Genomic DNA, 17,798 nt, shown 5'->3' with positions numbered 1-17,798 from the left:
AGGGTACATCACACACTATTGGTCGGATGATTGCTGAGTGCAGTGGTACTGTGACATCCTTAGATTTGGATGACATGCCCTTACTTATAAGCTGAATTACATAGAGGGATTTCCTCATCACTATGAAGACATGGTCATCAAATTTCAAATTACTATCAATCTATGTACCCAAATCTCTCACCAATGGGTCCACTCTTAGGGGGTAGCTATCAATGTTGTAATTTGCAGGGGTATTCAATTTCCCAAAGGGTATTACTATGCACTTCACATTTAGTTGATGCCATGGCTCTGACACCAGTCATTAGTCTGCATCAGTCCTTCCTGTAGGATATCAACATCATTTGGTGAGTCAATGATTGCCCCCAATTTGCAGTCATAAGCAGACTTGTTTAAGCAAATGCCATCTAATTTGCCTTCATATCTGAAGTATATCCCAAACAGGAGGGTGCCTATCACTGAGCCCTGAGGTACTCCACTGGTGATTGGTTTCTTGCTGGATATGTATTCCCCCACTCTAACAACATGCATCCTATCCATGAGCCATTTGGCTATCCATCTGGTAACATAGTTCTGTGAGTTTATTTAAAATACCCACTGTATCAAATGTCTGGGCCAGGTAAAGGTAGGCAGTATGCACTGACTTACCCTCATCCAGGACCTGCCCTTGATGAAGCCAAACAGAGTCAGGTGTATAATATGGAGATTTTCTGTCAATGTTAATGAGATCCATGATTATCCTTTTCATAGCCTTGCATACGAGGCTAGTCAGACTTATGGATCGGTAGTTTCCTGAGTCCATTTATGGTCTTACTCCTTGTACAGATGGATGTTGCTGTCCTCCATTCTACTGGGACAATCCCTGTCTGGGATTTGTGGTTAAAAAGAGATCTGAGTGGGTCTGCTAGATCATGTTTCAAGCTATTTAATAGGTACCTTGGGATTCCATCAGGACTCACCAATGTAGTGTTTCTAGTATAAGAGAATGCAGTGATGATCTGTTCTTTTGTGTTAACAGGCAAGAGATTGGTAGCTAGTATTTGATAAGCTGTGATTGCAGGTGATGAGGTGGTGAAATTTGAGATGAGTTATTAGCCAGCGGGTTTATTTCTTCTGGCTAAGTAAAGGTAGTGCCACCTATAGCCAACTCAGAACACTGTTGAGTATTTCCCTTAAGATTTCGGACATAGCTAAAAAATGCTTTGTGCTTATCCTTTGCTTGGGAACTATTATAGTTTTGTATTCAGTTTTTGAAGACTAGACTAGTTCCCTATTTGCCTGTTGAGAATAAATGAGGGATATTTTTGTCTATTGCACACCCTTCCTCTTACTTCTAGACAGGAATTTCTACCTTCTGTTGTATAGTCCGTTTATAGCAGGAGTCCATCAGGGTCACTTGTTTTTCTGGCTAGAGCTGGGATTTGTTTGATCAGGTACTGCTGTTTCTATGTAACTGTTTAAGTGGTTGTACAGGGCTTTCATATATACTTCTTCATAGACCTCTGTGTTTTTGAGGTTGGGGAAGATTTAAAATTACCTATGCCATCACTTAATAGAAGGTTTACCTTGTAAAAATTCTTTAGGATTTTAGGTTTTGATGGGGGTTCTACCATTATGTTTATTTCAAAGGACACAGATTTATGTTCTGATCTTACCTATGTCAAGGATATTCAAATCACTAGTGGGAGTGCAGATTAGCTGTTCCAGAGCCTTTACATTGCTGAAGTCCAGGAATCTCTGAGCCTGCATGTTAGTGGGCACATATGTTTCCCAGTTTATGGAGGAGTAATGAAAATCACCCATAAGTAGTGTTTTGGGGTGAATGGTAATTGATTCTAGAAACTTCAGGTATGCATAATGGTTTTCATAGTTGGGGAGATGTAGCTAGCAATATGGTGAGGGATTTTGCCTGTGGTCAGCTGGATGTGGAGTAGCTCAAGCGAGTCATCCTGCTTGACCAGTCTAGAGGTGTGATTGTTTTTATGTAAAGGGAAACACCTCCTCCTTTTGCTGTTTTTGTTTTCAGTGTGTAGTCTGAATGTGTGATAGGCATTGTAGCCTTTGCACTGCTGGGGTGCTTTCAGCAGTCTTGAACCACACCTATAACTGCACAGATGTCAGCATTCTCCACAGTGAGGAGAGCTTTCAGGGAGTGCAGTTTCTCATTAAGACTCCTAGCACTGGACAGTAGCACCTTGAGCTTGGCATTAGAAGAATTTGTTTCATTGGTACGTCTGTTGGTTTGGCACCACCTAAAAAGGTACTATGGGAGTGACTAAAGCCTTGGCCAGTATTTGAAAACCTAGTGGTGACAGGTGCAGACCATCTCTGGCAAAGCAGCATAGTCTGTCAATCATGTTGTCCCAGGCAGGCAAATATTGAATCACCTTGGAATGATACCAGTAGCTAAGACAATTACTGAAGTCAATCATTTTCTGTTTGTATTACTGTATCATTCTTGTTTAGGGTAGATTGCTGGTCAATGTGAGGCACATACCCTGCTGTGACACATTCAGAGTGGCCCATCATGTCTTTCTTCATGTAGTCCAGGGAAGTATGTCAAAAGTCATTCACATGGACTATGTCATACTGGTACTTGTGGTTGAGTGACCTAAGTGCCTATGTGATCTTCAAATCCTTGCTCCCAACAGAAAATTGACTGTTGCCCTCTCTTTGTCCAGTCTGTTGAGGGAGGAATCCATGTATCTCATGATGGAATCTCCTATGACTAAGATGTTTGAATGTGTGCTGTTTTGCCTTAGGGTCTTACTTGTGGACACACTGTGATGTGTATTTTTGTCTGTAGTGGTTGGTATTGGCTTGGTTTTGTTTGCATGTAGTTTCTGAGGGTAGTGTACGGGAGGCCTCAGGTTTTGTAGGTTACTTGTGAGTACCTCTGCATATGTGGGTTTGTATGTCAAGACTTTATTTATTAAGGGAAATTGTGTGCATGTGCTGACACAACCTGTTTGTCACTTGATTTGTCAGTATGTGAAAGTCGTGTCTCAATTTTCATAGTGTAACTACATCTGTCACATACTTTTTGTTTGTTTCAGGATTAAGTGGTTGTCAGTACACATGAGATACATGGCTGGAGGATTCCCATGTCCACCAGGCTGATCACAGAGATAGTGGGAAGGTTCATATCCATGGTTTTAAGTTTTTTACTGTGGGCTTAAGCAAGGAGAAAACAGGGTAGATTTTATTGAACTGGGGTGATACCACACGGATGAAGAAAGGGTGCTACAACTATCCAAAAAGGATATGCTGTTCTGCACACAGCTCAGATGCTCCTAGAGCAGCATGGGGACTGGGGAAGGTTGCAGAGATAGTTATTCTTAGGGAAATTTTATCTGTACAGGGCACTGCTAACAGCTGCAGAGCAGACAGCAGCCATGCACAAACACTGGGCTTATACAGAATCAGAAAAACAAGTTTTACAACAGCAAGACCTACAGACCAATCAGGAAAACACACACCAAGCTTTCAGCCAGAAGCCCCCAAAACAGATGGGTTTGCTACAGCACACATCTGCCACAAGAGTGAAGCCAGAAAACTCTCAATGTAAAAATGGTGCTTTTAGAGCTCAGGTGCAGGGAAACCCCACAATCTAGATACTAGAGTCCTGTAAAACTAGCAGACAGAATGTAATTAAATACTACAGCAGCACTGAAAACAGTTCAGCTTTGAAACACTGCTAAAGAGCAAGAAATGTAATAAATAATGCAGGATTCTGATGAAGTACAGTAAAATAAAAAATAATAAGAAGAACTGCAAAAGGATAATTATTTTCATTCATTTAGCAGTGGATGGTTTTAAATACAGAAGATTCTCTAACTCTCAGGTCAAGTAGTCAAACTGAGATTAGCTCTGAGATACTCAGCAAGGCCAGCATATCAGTTAGGAAAACTCTCAATAAGCTTTCAGCCAGCAGCTCTTAACTCAGATTTGCTACAGCACACTTCTGCCACAATAGTGCAGTCAGAAAATCCTCAATGTAAACATTCTGAGCTGTGAAACACAATTACAGAGAGAATTGTAGAGAGGATCAGCTTTTCTGCCATGCTAACTTGAAGAGGACTGAGCCTCCTCACATTGCTGCCACCAAAAGGGGGTATATTATTGTGGATATGAGTAAGACAGAGAGAATTTCACAGAGGAGTAGAGTTTCAGTCTCCCACTGAGGCAGGAAATGGAGATAAAGCACACTTCTTAGCTACCACCCAAGAAGGGGAAAAGTTTGAAATTGTCAAGAAGCACACTGTATTAGCTGCTACATAAAAGGGTAGTCTAGTGTGATGAATGCTGGGAAAGTTTAATAAGTTTTCAATCACTGAAGTACAGAGTTTTATCTATCAGCCACCTAGAGTGTTACTGCACTCTTTCAGCTGCTACCTATAAGGCTTTGATGACAGCAACAAGAAGCTGAGACTCAAAGAAGTTACCAGAAGCAGCAGAAGAGGAATTCTGATAGAACTGTAGAGTTTTAGTATAATTACCAAGCAGGCTGAGGAAGGGCTACTCCAACCTTATCATCAGCTACGTGGGATAGGAGAAAGTGTGAAGATGGTTAGGATGTGAAGTACAGCTAATCGTCATCAGTATGGAATGAGCAGACACCAACAATAAAATGTAGCAAATCCAGAAGCTATGGGGAGTAAATCAGGCAGTAACTCAGAGTAAAACTTAAATGTGGGCAATTATTTGCATATAAAGAATCAGTTTAGTTAGTGTTATGATGCATGGGGAAAGGCCAAGTGAATAAGATAACATTAGAGAAGACGGAAGCAGATATCTTAAGAAGGGTACATGTGACTATAATGTGGTTGGAGGAAAAGTAGATGATTATTGTGTTATAAATGAAAATGGAAGGTGATTAAGGAAGGAGGTTGGATGTGCAGCAGTTACTCAGGTAATATCAGAGTGCATGATAGTATTGGCTACTTAAAGATGGGAGGAGCTACTGTGATTATACAATTGATAACAGGGGTGGGTAGGAATGGGGGTAGAGGACATAGCTAAGCACAGCCATATATAGTGCAGCTCAATGGAGCAAGACTTTACTCAAATAAGTTCACAAAAATGAGAATATGAGACAGACATAAGCTCAGGGGAATTATGGTCTATGTCTGTGAGACCACTTGTGCCAAGTATGTGGTGTGTGGAAAAGCTGAACAGCAGAAAAAAAGATCTTTTACAAATACTACTGTCTGGTGTGTCTTGCACGTTTGTTTATTATATATACAGATTCAGCTACGGGATATTATATAGCTCTCTATGCCATGCTGAGCATTAGGGCAGCCTGGTTGAAATGATGGCCTTACTTCATTAAATAAAAGCTTAAATGCAGTTTTGTGGACTAAACTATGTTTATACACCTACATCTATGTAGGACAATGAAATTAATCTCGCATGGCTTTCCTATTCTCCTTCATGAGTACACCACTGGATTCAGGGTTCATCATTTTCCATTTCAGCAGTGATTCTCTGATTTTATCTATAAATGAGGTGAACTTGACAGGTCAGTAGTTGTCAACCACTATTCATTTACAACTCATGGAAGTAAACTACATCACCAGTAAAGGGATCCTTTGGTTTTATAATTCGATGAAAAGGTTTCAAAGGGGGGGGGCATGGCCAAGATGGTGAACTGCTACCAGCACAAAGGTTTTGCTCTGCTTTATTTTATTTTTTTCTCACAGGATTATTTTATATAAACTTAATAAATCTTAGCTACATATATGTTTAAGCCTTATAAACAAACTTAGATTAATTTTTTGGAAGAAAAATCAAGTTTGTATTATTTTTCTTTAACTTTTTCCTGTCAGAAGTTCTACTGACTGCTTTAGATAAAATGATCCACTCAAAAGTGAACTTTCAAGATATTAAAGTGAAAAAGAAATTACAATCTATTTTGGGCAGTATCTAGGAACTTTTGGTTAGATTGGATAAACTTGAGACCAAAATGGACATAAAAGAAGATTGCAGAAAACAAACGGACATGTTAAATAAACTTATGAAACAACAATTCATGCAGATCTCAATAGTAGAGGATGCAGTAAATGACTTAGATGGCAGAATGCCTGAAAAAAATCACACAGAATTCCTTCTAAATAAAATACCTATGGAGAAATAGAAAACTAGAAAGTAGATCTGGGAGAAATAATATTAGTATATGTGAAATTCAAGAGAAGGAGGAAGGTGACAATATGTTACGATTCTTAAATAACAGGTACTTAAAGGTTTATACCTGCCAGAAGCTCTCACTTTTGGTATCAATCGAGCTCACAGGTCTCTCTCAACTTTGCATTTGAAGAAAAACCCTCCTGTTCCCAGATCAGTTATCAAATTCCTCTCCAGCCAGGTGCACCAAGGACATGGTAGTGAAGTTTGCTTGGCAAATCTCCAATAAAAATTAAGGAAAATGGTGTCAGTTTGATAATGACTATATTACATATGTGCTGACCAATAGGAAAGCATGCATTCCTTTTATAAAAAGCTAAACATTAAAGCCCAGCTAATCCGTCCAGACAGAATTAAGATTGTTTTGTCAGAATACATTTAACACACTGGAAGATGCTGTGGAGTTTTCTCAGAAAAATAAACTAATGGATCAAGCAGAAAATATGGTTGGGTCTCTCACTACTCTAAAAAAGCAAGCAACAAGAAATGATTGGGCATCTAAATACTAAAATAATTAAAGAAAACTAATACTACTTTCAGTTTTCCTATTTTGCCTAGATAGCTTAACCTTGGGTATTTCATTTTGTCAACTCTTGAAGTCCATCATAAAATGCAAGGTAAAAAATATTTATCAAAATATTTCTTTGTATGCTATTTGAAATATTCTATAAATATTACATTTGCTAGTACTAATAATTTATTTTATTATTTTAATATTCTCTATTTAATTTAGAAGGTAAAGTGTTCATAGTTAGGTTGTATGTGTTAAATGATCACCTGCTTCATTTCTATATTTTTAATGCATTTCATTTATTTTTTTGTGGGGATAGTGTGTCTTTAATTTCTAAATATTTTTTCTTTTGGATATGGTTGTTTCAGATGGTGTCTCTTCTGTGTGGCGGGTGCAGTGTGCGGTGATCTGGACTACAGAATAGCTATTGGTGTGTATTTATTAATTTATTTAATTTAATGGGGAGAAAATCTCCACAAAGTTACATAGAAAGAAAATATAATCACATAAACAGAAAAAATCATACAGTAGAATTAGAATGCATGAAGCTGGTAATAGAAGCAACAGTGAAGGTATTAATGTGTATTTATATTTTATATTTCTTTGGTATTTTTCATTTTGGTGGTTTGCTTTGTGTTGTGTGTGCTTTTGTTAGTGACTCTACCATACATTCATAATCTGCTTGTTACTTTTTTATTTTATTTTACATTTGTAAACTGGGAAAGTCCAACTGGACACCAGTCCATTTTCAATTGAGGCTCAGGGAGTAAAGCTCCACAAGAACATAATCTACACAGACCACAAGCCGTCTACAATATACAGTTTAGGTTACATACAGATTATATACAGGTGTATCAAGATATACAAAAACATAAAATATACAAATACAGATAAGGTAACAGAATACATATAAACTAGAGAAAATGTCAAATCCTTAAAAAACATCATTGTCATAGAGTCAGATATAAATATCTTATGATTTGTGATCATTCAGACAAGGGGTAATAGTGTGACTGAGGGTGAAACTAGCTTGGGCTTGTACAGGAACAGAGCCAATTGTGATGAAAGAAGATACTGCCAAGCACCGCTAGCTGGAATTTTGTAAATAATTATATATCATTGGTGAATATTGAAGTGATTTATATAAGATGTGTGTGTTACAAATGTATTAGAACTGTAGGTCATGTGTATATCAAACTGCTCTGTACAGATCTTTGCAATGAAAAGGTATTTTGTAAAGTGCTATGCTTAAAATGTATCCACAGTGTGCCCTACTGGAAGAGAATAGAGATTTACATGCACTATTGTAACTGTTTAAATGTACATGTCAACAGAGAAAACTGGAGGATTAACTTCAGTCCAGCAAACTTTAGAAAAATAGCAGAAATGAAATTACTCCATAGGCTACACAATAAAATAGGCCATCCCTCATGTTTTCGATGCAGCTAGAGATGGAATCTGTACTAGAAAGTTTTCTGTATTGTCCTTCAGTGAACTAATTGTTACTTTTGAAGCATGAAGGAATGCAATTGTTTTATGACTTCCAGAATCTGCAAAAGATCTGAGGAAAGCCCTTGTCTCTTTTTTTTTTTTTTTTGTTACAGGTTGATGCTAAATGCTGCCAGCTTCTAGCAATGGGGGTTTTGGCCTGGGAACTAGAAGCCAGATGACCAGAATGATGTCATTCTGCAAGCTATCGCAGCAGTGATATTTTAGATATTAATTTGAGAAGTCTCTTAGTGAGACAGAACATTCTGCATTATGTCTTGGACCTGACAACAAGATCCACTCACCACATCTGCCTTGCTCTGTTAATAAGTTCTTAGATTATAGTACGATTCTCTTAGACTCAGTCAGGAATATAGTGAAGCTTAGTTTAGATATTTTTCTTTATCTGAGACCATCTTGCAATGTTGTTTTAAATATTTCATGTGGTTTTGAACTCTGATTTCACTATGAATATACATTTAGTATTGCCTTGTTCTTTTATTTATTATTAAATATATTTAAACCATTAACTGTGGCCAATCTGCATAGAGATATTTAAGTTTTGAGAGTACTTGCATATTTATTTGGTGACATTGTGTGGGCCACTCCTAACAGCCTTACTCTTGGTCAAACTACCATTTGTATTAGTATTAATATTACACTGTAAGATTGGACATCCTTTGTTAAGGGCCTTAAAGTAGCTGATAAGGAGTGACTGGTGGCAGTGGAAACTACCTTATAGTCTGGGCAGAAGGCAGCATAGCTAGTAAACCTGTGCCAGCCTTTCCCAGGTGTGTGTGTGTGTGTGTGTGTGTGTGTGTGTGTGTGTGTGTGTGTGTGTGTGTGTGTGTGTGTGTGTGTGTGTGTGTGTGTGTGTAAATCAAACCTCAAAGTGTGTGTATGTGTCAGCTACTTGGGCAGGGACATGAATCTTAGCTTGAGCCCTCAGCTGAGATGTGTTTCCAGGTTCTTTTTTTGATTTGTTGGCAAGCTGCACTCAATCAGGTCTGGTCAGTGAAACAAGGGATCTGATTGATTGCAGCAGCCTGGGAACTAAGTTCTTTATTTTTTATTTTTTTTTAAACTAGGAAGTGATGAAGCAAGGAACTGATTGGTCCTTGCAAACCACTTCCTGTACAAACTGCCTTTAAAAAGGCACGTGTGGGTAATAAGGATCACTTCTCTTGTTTTTAAACAGATAAGTTTTCCTTAGCAGAAGATTGTGGAGATCAATCTGGGTTTGGACCAGCGTGAGGATGGACTACATCGGAGAATGTATCAATGGTGGATTCAAGCCTTTGGAGCAGTCGTGGACATAGTCATTGGAGAATACTCTTTTCAACTGCCCTTCTAAGGGCAATTTATCAAAAGGTCTGAAAACCTGTCCTTTTAAGGGCAATTTTAAAAGGACTGCAGTGGTCTGAGGAAAACAAGCAGAGCCGGTGAGCCTTCAGACATGAAGAGAGAGCAGATTATTGGAAGCAGCCATCTGTAGGAAGCATAAAAGGTAAGTTTTTGGGGTTAGTTTAAACTATTTTTTTGTGGGGAGTGATTATATTACTTTTTATTGCATATTTCTTAGAGGTTTGGGGGGTGAGAGCTGTGGTTGTACCAGTTTTATTTTGGTTTTGTGTAGAGTTTTTGTGTTAAGAGGATGGGGGGTGGGGTTGTGGTTCTACCAGTTTTATTTTATTTTTGTGTAGTGCTCTGGTGGTAAGAGGATGGGGGGTTGAGGGGCTGTAGTTTTATGAGTTTTATTTCACTTGTGTGGTGTTCTTGTGCTACGAAAATTGGGGAGGTGAGGACTGTGGTTGTAACAGTATTATTTTGCTTTTGCGTAGAGTTCTTGTACTAAGAGGATATGGGGTGAGGTGCTGTGGTTGTACCAGTTTTATTTTACTTTTGTGTAGTGATGTGTTGTGGTAAGAGGATTTGTGGTTGAGGGGCTGTGGTTGTACCAGTTTTACTTTACTTATTTTACATTTGTTACTGGATAGTCTGACTGGGATAGAGCCTATTTTCAGTGAAGGCCCGGGCAGAAAAGCTTATCTTAGTACGTAAGTGTTATCAATATGTAAAATAAGTATGGTTGATCTATTTGTGCAAGAAACAATATAAGGGAATGTGAGCTGTAATATACAGTGAGTTTTCATTGCCAGTTGAGTTGAGTTAGCTGTTGGGGGCAAGAGGTAGAGTTGGTTCGTAATTTTTTTTGGTAGTATCTAAACTGTATATGTAAAAGGTACAGAGAGAGAATGGGATTGGGGTGACGAAAAGGAGGGGAGATAAATAATGGGACAGAGAAGGATATTGCAGTCGGCTAGGGCAGGAACAGGTGGGTAGGCTTGTGAGGTGATATCTAAGTGAACAGTTTTAGGTATATGGGATATGTGGTGAAGATTAGCTCATTTCAGCTTGGATTGGGACATTACCTGTTGCATGGTAGATGTGACACAAGTATATCAGCATCAGGGGCACAGGAAAATAGTTTTCTTGGGTGGCGAAAGCCAGGGTACCTTTTTGACTAGGCTTATATAAGCCCTAGGGCTAGTAGCCTAGTACCAACCTATGAACCTAATCAGCATATTGGATTGTGGGTGCTAGGGATGTGGTGGTATTGCGGTTGATAATAAATCCACTAAACTGAAGTGGATCAAAGCTGGAGCCTTGTGAGACTCCTAACATGACTCAAAGTAGAGGGGGATAGATCCTGGAGCCATTTTATTAGCTGTTTATGACCTGTTAGGTAGCTTTGGAGCCAGTGGAGGGCTAGTGGAATGAGATTATAGTTGGCAAGAGTAGTTAGTAGTTTGCTGAGAGACTGTGTCAAAGGCCTTTAACAACTCGAGAAAGACAGATGATCCTATTTTACCTTCATTTCTAAATTGATCGTGTTGGTATAACTGAGGAGGGCAGCTGCAGCATGAGGCCTGAAGCCGTGTTGGGATTTGGCAAGTAAATTATTGGTTGTGACATACTGCAGAAGCGGAGAATGAATGCATCCCTCTAGGAGTTTAGCTAGTGGGGAGAGACTTGCTCTGGGTCTATAATTTGTAAGTTCTGTCATGTTTCCACCTTTATGTAAGGGCATAATGTGTGATATTTTGCTGATGGTTGGGACATACTGCTCAGTAATGGATCTATTAAGTATTTAGGATAAGAACTGGCTTTGGCTGCTATTTTTTGAAATTCTGCTGGTAGATTATCAGCTGAATTTGCAGTAGATTTTGAGGGGTTTTTTTACAAGTTTTTCAAACACTGTTCTGTTATCTAGGTTTATAGTACTGTTTTAAACTATCCCTAATGTTGCACCTTGTTCTGCATTTTTTTGGCTGTTTGAATTATGCTGAGAGGTTAGGAGGTTGATGGGGCCTGTACATTGTTTAAAATCCCTAATGTTGGGAGGGTAGTTAGCGGCTGTGAGAATGTTGCTGAAGGTATAGATGTTTTGAATGTATACTAATGCAAACCCTGTTATGCTACTATTGTACATAACTGCAATGTTCAACTCACTGATGCAATGACTGCAACTTTTTCATTGTCCAAAGTTAGTGTTGAAAGTTTGGGAGTGTGGTTAGGGCCTGTGAGAATGTTGTAGTGTTCAATGTTTGCCTGAAGTTTTGTTAGTGGGGTCATGTTCTGTATAAGCACATTGTTAATGCTATGCCTTTGATTTGTTTTCACTTTATCCAGAGTTATTGTGCTGAGACTTTGGGGGGGGGTGAGAATTCCCCAGAATGCACTGATATCTTAATGCACAGTAATGCAAACACTGTTCTGCTGTCTATGTTTATAGTACTGTTTAACTATCCCTGATGTTACACCTTGTTCTGCAATTATTGGCTGTTTGAATTATGCTATTTGGAGGTTGATGGGACTTGTACATTGTTTACAATGTCTAATGTTGGGAGGGTAGTTAGCAGCTGTGAGAATGTTGCAGAAGGTACAGATGTCTGAATGTATACTAATGCAAACCCTGTTATGCTACTATTGTGTATACCAACAAAGTACTACTGAGGCAATGAATTAATTTTTATTGTGTGTCCCAAGCCCGGATAAATGGGGAGGGCTGCGTCAGAAAGGGCATCCGGCATAAAATTTTGCCAAATCATACATGCGGACAACAGTACAGATATACATACCAGATCGGTTGAGGCCCGGGTTAACAACGACCGCCACCAGTACTGTTGGCCAACAGGGTGCTGGCGGAAATTGGGCTACTGTTGGTCAAAGGAGGAGAAGAGGGGGAAGGCATGCCTGAAGGCAGGTAAAGGCTAGGGCTGTGATAGTGAAGGTCAGAACTTTGAATGTTGGCAGTATGACTGGTATAGGGATAGAGCTAGCTGATATGATGGACTGAAGGAAGGTTGGTATATTGTGTTTGCAAGAGACCAGATGGAAGGGGAGCAAGGCTAGGTGTATCAGAGGTGGTTTCAAATTGTTTTATCATGGTGTGGATGGGAGGAGAAATGGCATAGGCATTATCCTGAAGGAACAGTATGCTAAGAGTGTTTTGGAGGTGAAAAGAGTGTCGGATAGAGTGAGGTTTATGAAGCTGAAAATTGATGGTATAATGATGAATGTTGTTAGTGCATATGCTCCACAAGTTGGGTGCGTGATTGTATGAGAAAGAAAAATTTTGGAGTGAGTTGGATGAAGTGGTGATGACTGTACCCAAGGATGAGAGACTGGTGATTGGAGCAGATTTCATGCAAAGGAATGCAGAAGGTCAGATGGTTGTGGATTTTGTGAAAAGGATGGACATGGCTTTGGTGAATACGTATTTTAACAAGAGGGAGGAGCATACGGTGACATACAAGAGTGGAGGAACATGCACACAGGTTGATTATATCTTATGTAGAAGGGCCAGTCTGAAGTAGACTGGAGACTGTAAAGTGGTGGCAGGGGAAAGTGTAGTTAGGCAGCATTGGATGGTGGTTTGTAGGATGACATTGGTGATCAATAAGAGGAGGATGAGTGTGAGTGCAGCACCAAGGATGAAATGGTGGAAATTGAAAAGGGTAATTGTGAGGTGGAGTTCAGGGAAGAGTTAAGACAGGCACTGGTTGGCAGTGAAGAGTTACTGAATAGCTGGGTAACTTCAGCAGAGCTAGTAAGAGATGGCTAGAAAGGTGCTTGGTATGACATCTGGACAGAGGAAGGATGACAAGGAGATATTGTGGTGGAATGAGGAAGTACAGGAGAGTATACCGAGAAAGAGGTTGGCGAAGAAGAAGTGGGATTGTCAGAGAGATGAAGAAGGTAGACAAGAGTATAAAGAGATGAGGTGCATGGCAAAGAGAGAGGTGTCTAAGGATAAGGCATATGAAGACTTCTATGAAAGGTTGGACACTAAGGAGGGAGAAAAGGACCTGTACGGATTGGCTAGACAGAGGGACAGAGCTAGTAAAGATGTGCAGCAGGTAAAGGTGATAAAGGATAATGAGGGAAACGCACTCACAAGCAAGGAGTGTGTGTTGAGCAGACGGAAAGAGTACTTTGAGGGGCTGATGAATGAAGAGAATGAGAGGGAGAGAAGGTTGTGTGCGGATAGTGAATCATGAAGCGCAGTGGATTAGCAAGGAGGAAGTAAGGATAGCTATGATGAGGATGAGGAATGGAAAGGCTGTTGGTCTAGATGACATACCTGTGGAAGCATGGAGGTGTTTAGGTGAAATGGCAGTGGAGTTTTTAACTAGATTGTTTAATGAAATCTTGAAAAGTGAGAGGATGCCTGAGGAATAGAGAAAAAGTGTTTTGGTACCGATTTTTAAGAATAAGGGTGATGTGCAAAGCTGTAGTAACAACAGAGGGATTAAATTGATCAGTCACAGCATGAAGTTATGGGAAAGGGTAGTGGAAGCTAGGTTAAGAAGGGAGGTGATGATTAGTGATCAGCAGTATGGTTTCATGCCAGGAAAGAGCACTACAGTGGGTGGGAGGGTGGCATAATGGTTAAGGTGTTTGCCTTACAAACACAAGGTGCAGGGTTTGACTCTCACAAGGGATAATTGGCTAGGCTTAAAATGGCTCACAAGGGCAATTAGCTTAGTATTAATCTATGAACCTATGAACCTACAGATGCAATGTTTGCTCTGAGAGTGTTGATGGAGAAGTACAGAGAAGGTCAGAAGGAGTTGCATTGTGTCTTTGTGGACTTAGAGAAAGCATATGACAGGGTGCCTAGAGAGGAGTTGTGGTATTGTATGAGGAAGTCGGGAGTGTCAGAGAAGTATGTAAGAGTGGTACAGGATATGTACGAGGGTAGTGTGACAGCGGTGAGGTCTGCGGTGGGAGTGACGGATGCATTTAAGGTGGAGGTCTTGTTACATCAAGGATCAGCTCTGAGCCCTTTCTTATTCGCAATGGTGATGGACAGGTTGGCAGATGAGATCAGACAGGAGTCCCTGTGGACTATGATGTTTGCAGATGACATTGTGATCTGTAGTGAGAGTAGGGAAAAGGTGGAGGAGACCCTGGAGAGGTGGACATATGCTCTAGAGAGAAGAGGAATGAAGGTCAGCAAGACTAAGACAGAATATGTGTGTGTGAATGAAAGGGAGGATACAGGAATGGTGAGGAGGCAGGGAGTAGAGGTGGCGAAGGTGGATGAGTTTAAATACTTGGGATCAACAGTTCAGAGTAATGGTGAGTGTGGAAGAGAGGTGAAGAAGAGAGTACAGGCAGGAAGGAGTGGGTGGAGAAGAGTGTCAGGAGTGATTTGTGACAGATGAGTATCAGTAAGAGTGAAAGGGAAGGTTTACAAGAGGCTAGTGAGACCAGCTATGTTATATGGGTTGGAGACCGTGGCATTGACAAAAAGGCAGGAGTCAGAGCTTGACGTGGCAGAGTTGAAAATGTTAAGATTTGCTCTGCGTGTGACGAGGATGGACAGAATTAGGAATAAGTATATTAGAGGGTCAGCCCAGGTTGGAAGGTTTGGAGACAAAGCCAGAGAGGCAAGATTACGTTGGTTTGGACATGTGCTGAGGAGGGATTCAGAGTATATTGGGAAAAAGATGCTAAGGATGAAGCTGCCAGGTAATAGGAAAAGATGAAGGCCTAAGATAAGGTTTATGGATGTGGTGAGAGAGGACATGCAGGTGGCTGGTGTGACAGAGCAAGTTGCAGAGGACAGGTAGAAATGGAAACAGTTGATCCGCTGTGGCGACCCCTAACGGGAGCAGCCAAAAGAAGTTGTCCATAGTTATTGTGTTGAAAGGTTTGTAGACTGGTTAGGGCCTGTGAGAATGTTGCAGTGTTCATTGTTTGCCTGGATTTTTTTTTAATGTGGGGCCACGCACTGTATAAGCACATTATTAATGCTATGCCTTTGTTTTCACTTCATCCAGAATTACTGTGCAGAGATGGGGGGGGGGTGAGAATTCCGCAGAATGCACTGATACCTTAATGCATGCTAATGTAAACACTGCTCTTCTGTCTAGGTTTATAGTACTGTTTAACTATCCTTGATGTTACGTCTTGTTGCAATGACTTCACTTTTTTTCATTGTCCTTGGTTATTGTGTTGAAAGTTTGGGAGCGTGGTTAGGTTTTCTGTTTTTTTCTAATTTCTCCAAATCTTTTGGGTTTCTAATTTGTACGGTGTTACATGAATTGGTAACATATCCAAATATGATTGTAAATTATTTTTTTATAAGACCCGTTGCTCCTACTACTATTGGAACTGTCTGGGTATCTTTCTTCCACATCACCATCATTATTGCCTGCAGATCCTGATATTTTGTGACTTTGTGTCTCTCTGTATGCAAGACACTATAGTCACTGGGTGTGGCAATTTCAATGATTAATGCTACTTTTGTCTACTATTCATGGACCACTATATCTGGTTTTCTAGCATATATCTTTTGAACTGTTGGTAATGGGTGATCCCATGTGATATAAACTTCATTTTCTGTGATGCTTTGAGGCTCATGTTTCCAGAGTTTTTTAGCCACTTCAGTACCATAATGTTTGCACAATCCCCAGTGCAACAGTCTCACCACATTATTATGCCTTTCAGTATACAGTCCTTCTGCCATTAGTGTGTCGCAACCAGCAACAAGGTGTGCGGCTGTTTCCAGTTCAGTTTTACAAAACCGACATTTGTCTGTTTCTCCAACATGTTCAGTGGACTTTGTAAATGAATGTGTATGTAGCCCATTATCTTGGGCCGCCAATATTAACCTTTCATTTCTTGGTTTGAGTTCACCTGCCCTTAACCATTCCTGCGTTCATTGTTGATCAACATGAGGCTCTTCCAGAAGTTTTCTATACTTGCAACTATATTTATACATTTTCCACATTTCTTGCCTTCTCATCTGGTCCTTCACCTTATATTCTTTCTTTTGTTTTTTGGCACATTGAGTTGCTGCCTGGTTTTTATCTACTTCTGGATTGATTTCCATTCCTGCTTGATGTCAATATGTTTCTGCTAAATTAAGCAGAGAAATCATCTTAGATTTATTCTCCTCATGTTTCAAAACTTTCACTACATTTGGATCTTGTGAGGTCAGTAGATATGTGTGGAGTCCCACGATTGCAGATCTATACATGTAATTAATTTCAAGGATCCCCATCCCTCCTTTGGAACGGGAAATATAGAATCTTGGTATACACTGATTTTTATAAATCATTTGGTGAGCATGAAGCATCCTTCTTGTTTTAATATCCAATCTATCCAACACTTTTTGGGGCCAGTCAGTCACTCCAAAACTATAAGGTAGAACAGTAAGGGTGAATTGATTTAAAACTTGGGATCTTGTTCCTAGATGTCAATGCTGTTCTGATTAATTTAAGTCTTCTGAAGTATTCCTTACTGAGTTTTATTCACATTTGTTCATGTTTTATTGCTGATCCTTCATCAATTTCCAAGTATTTATACACTCTCTCTTGCTCAAGTTCTTTTATATCACATTCTTGTCCCAAACTGATGTTTTCCTGCTTTAAATTTTGCTTTTGCACATCTATCAAGACCAAATGACATTCTAATATCATCGGAAAAAGTTTTGACAACCTCAGCTGTGCTTTCAGTTCCTCATCTGATGAGCTATGCAGTTTTAAATCATCGACAAAGAGAAGATGAGAAGTCATTAGACTTTGTTGTTTTCTAAGAGCCAAATTGTAGCCATGGCCTAAGCTGTTAAGTAAATGGCTTAATGGATTAATGGCAAGGCAGAATAGCAATGGTGACAGTCTCTCACCCTGGAATACCCCCTTTGAATTTTTATCACTAGGATAATAATCTGTCCTTTATCATGTCTTAATTGCAAAGTGGTCTGCCATTGATTCATGGTTACTGTAATGTAGTCAGTCAGTGTAGGGTGTATCTTATACATTTTTAAGGACTCTTTTATCCATGAATGTGGGATACTATCAAATGCTTTTTTGTAGTCAATCCATGCCATACTTAGATTCTTCCCCTTTTTACAGTTCTCCACAATATCTTTATTTAACAATAAATTATTCTTTGTTCCATATGACTTTCTTTTATTGCCCTTTTGTTCTACTGCCATAATTGATTTTTTGTCTAAATGACTATAAATTCTGTCAGCGTCAATTTCCATGTATAGTTTATACATCGTCAGAAGGCAAGTTATTGGTCTGTAATTTTTAGGGTA

The sequence above is a fragment of the Protopterus annectens genome, chromosome 13.part0 (assembly GCF_019279795.1).
Source record: "Protopterus annectens isolate FY-2018-M chromosome 13.part0, PAN1.0, whole genome shotgun sequence".
Taxonomy (NCBI): Eukaryota; Metazoa; Chordata; order Ceratodontiformes; family Protopteridae; genus Protopterus; species Protopterus annectens.
This window is presented reverse-complemented; position numbering follows the sequence as displayed.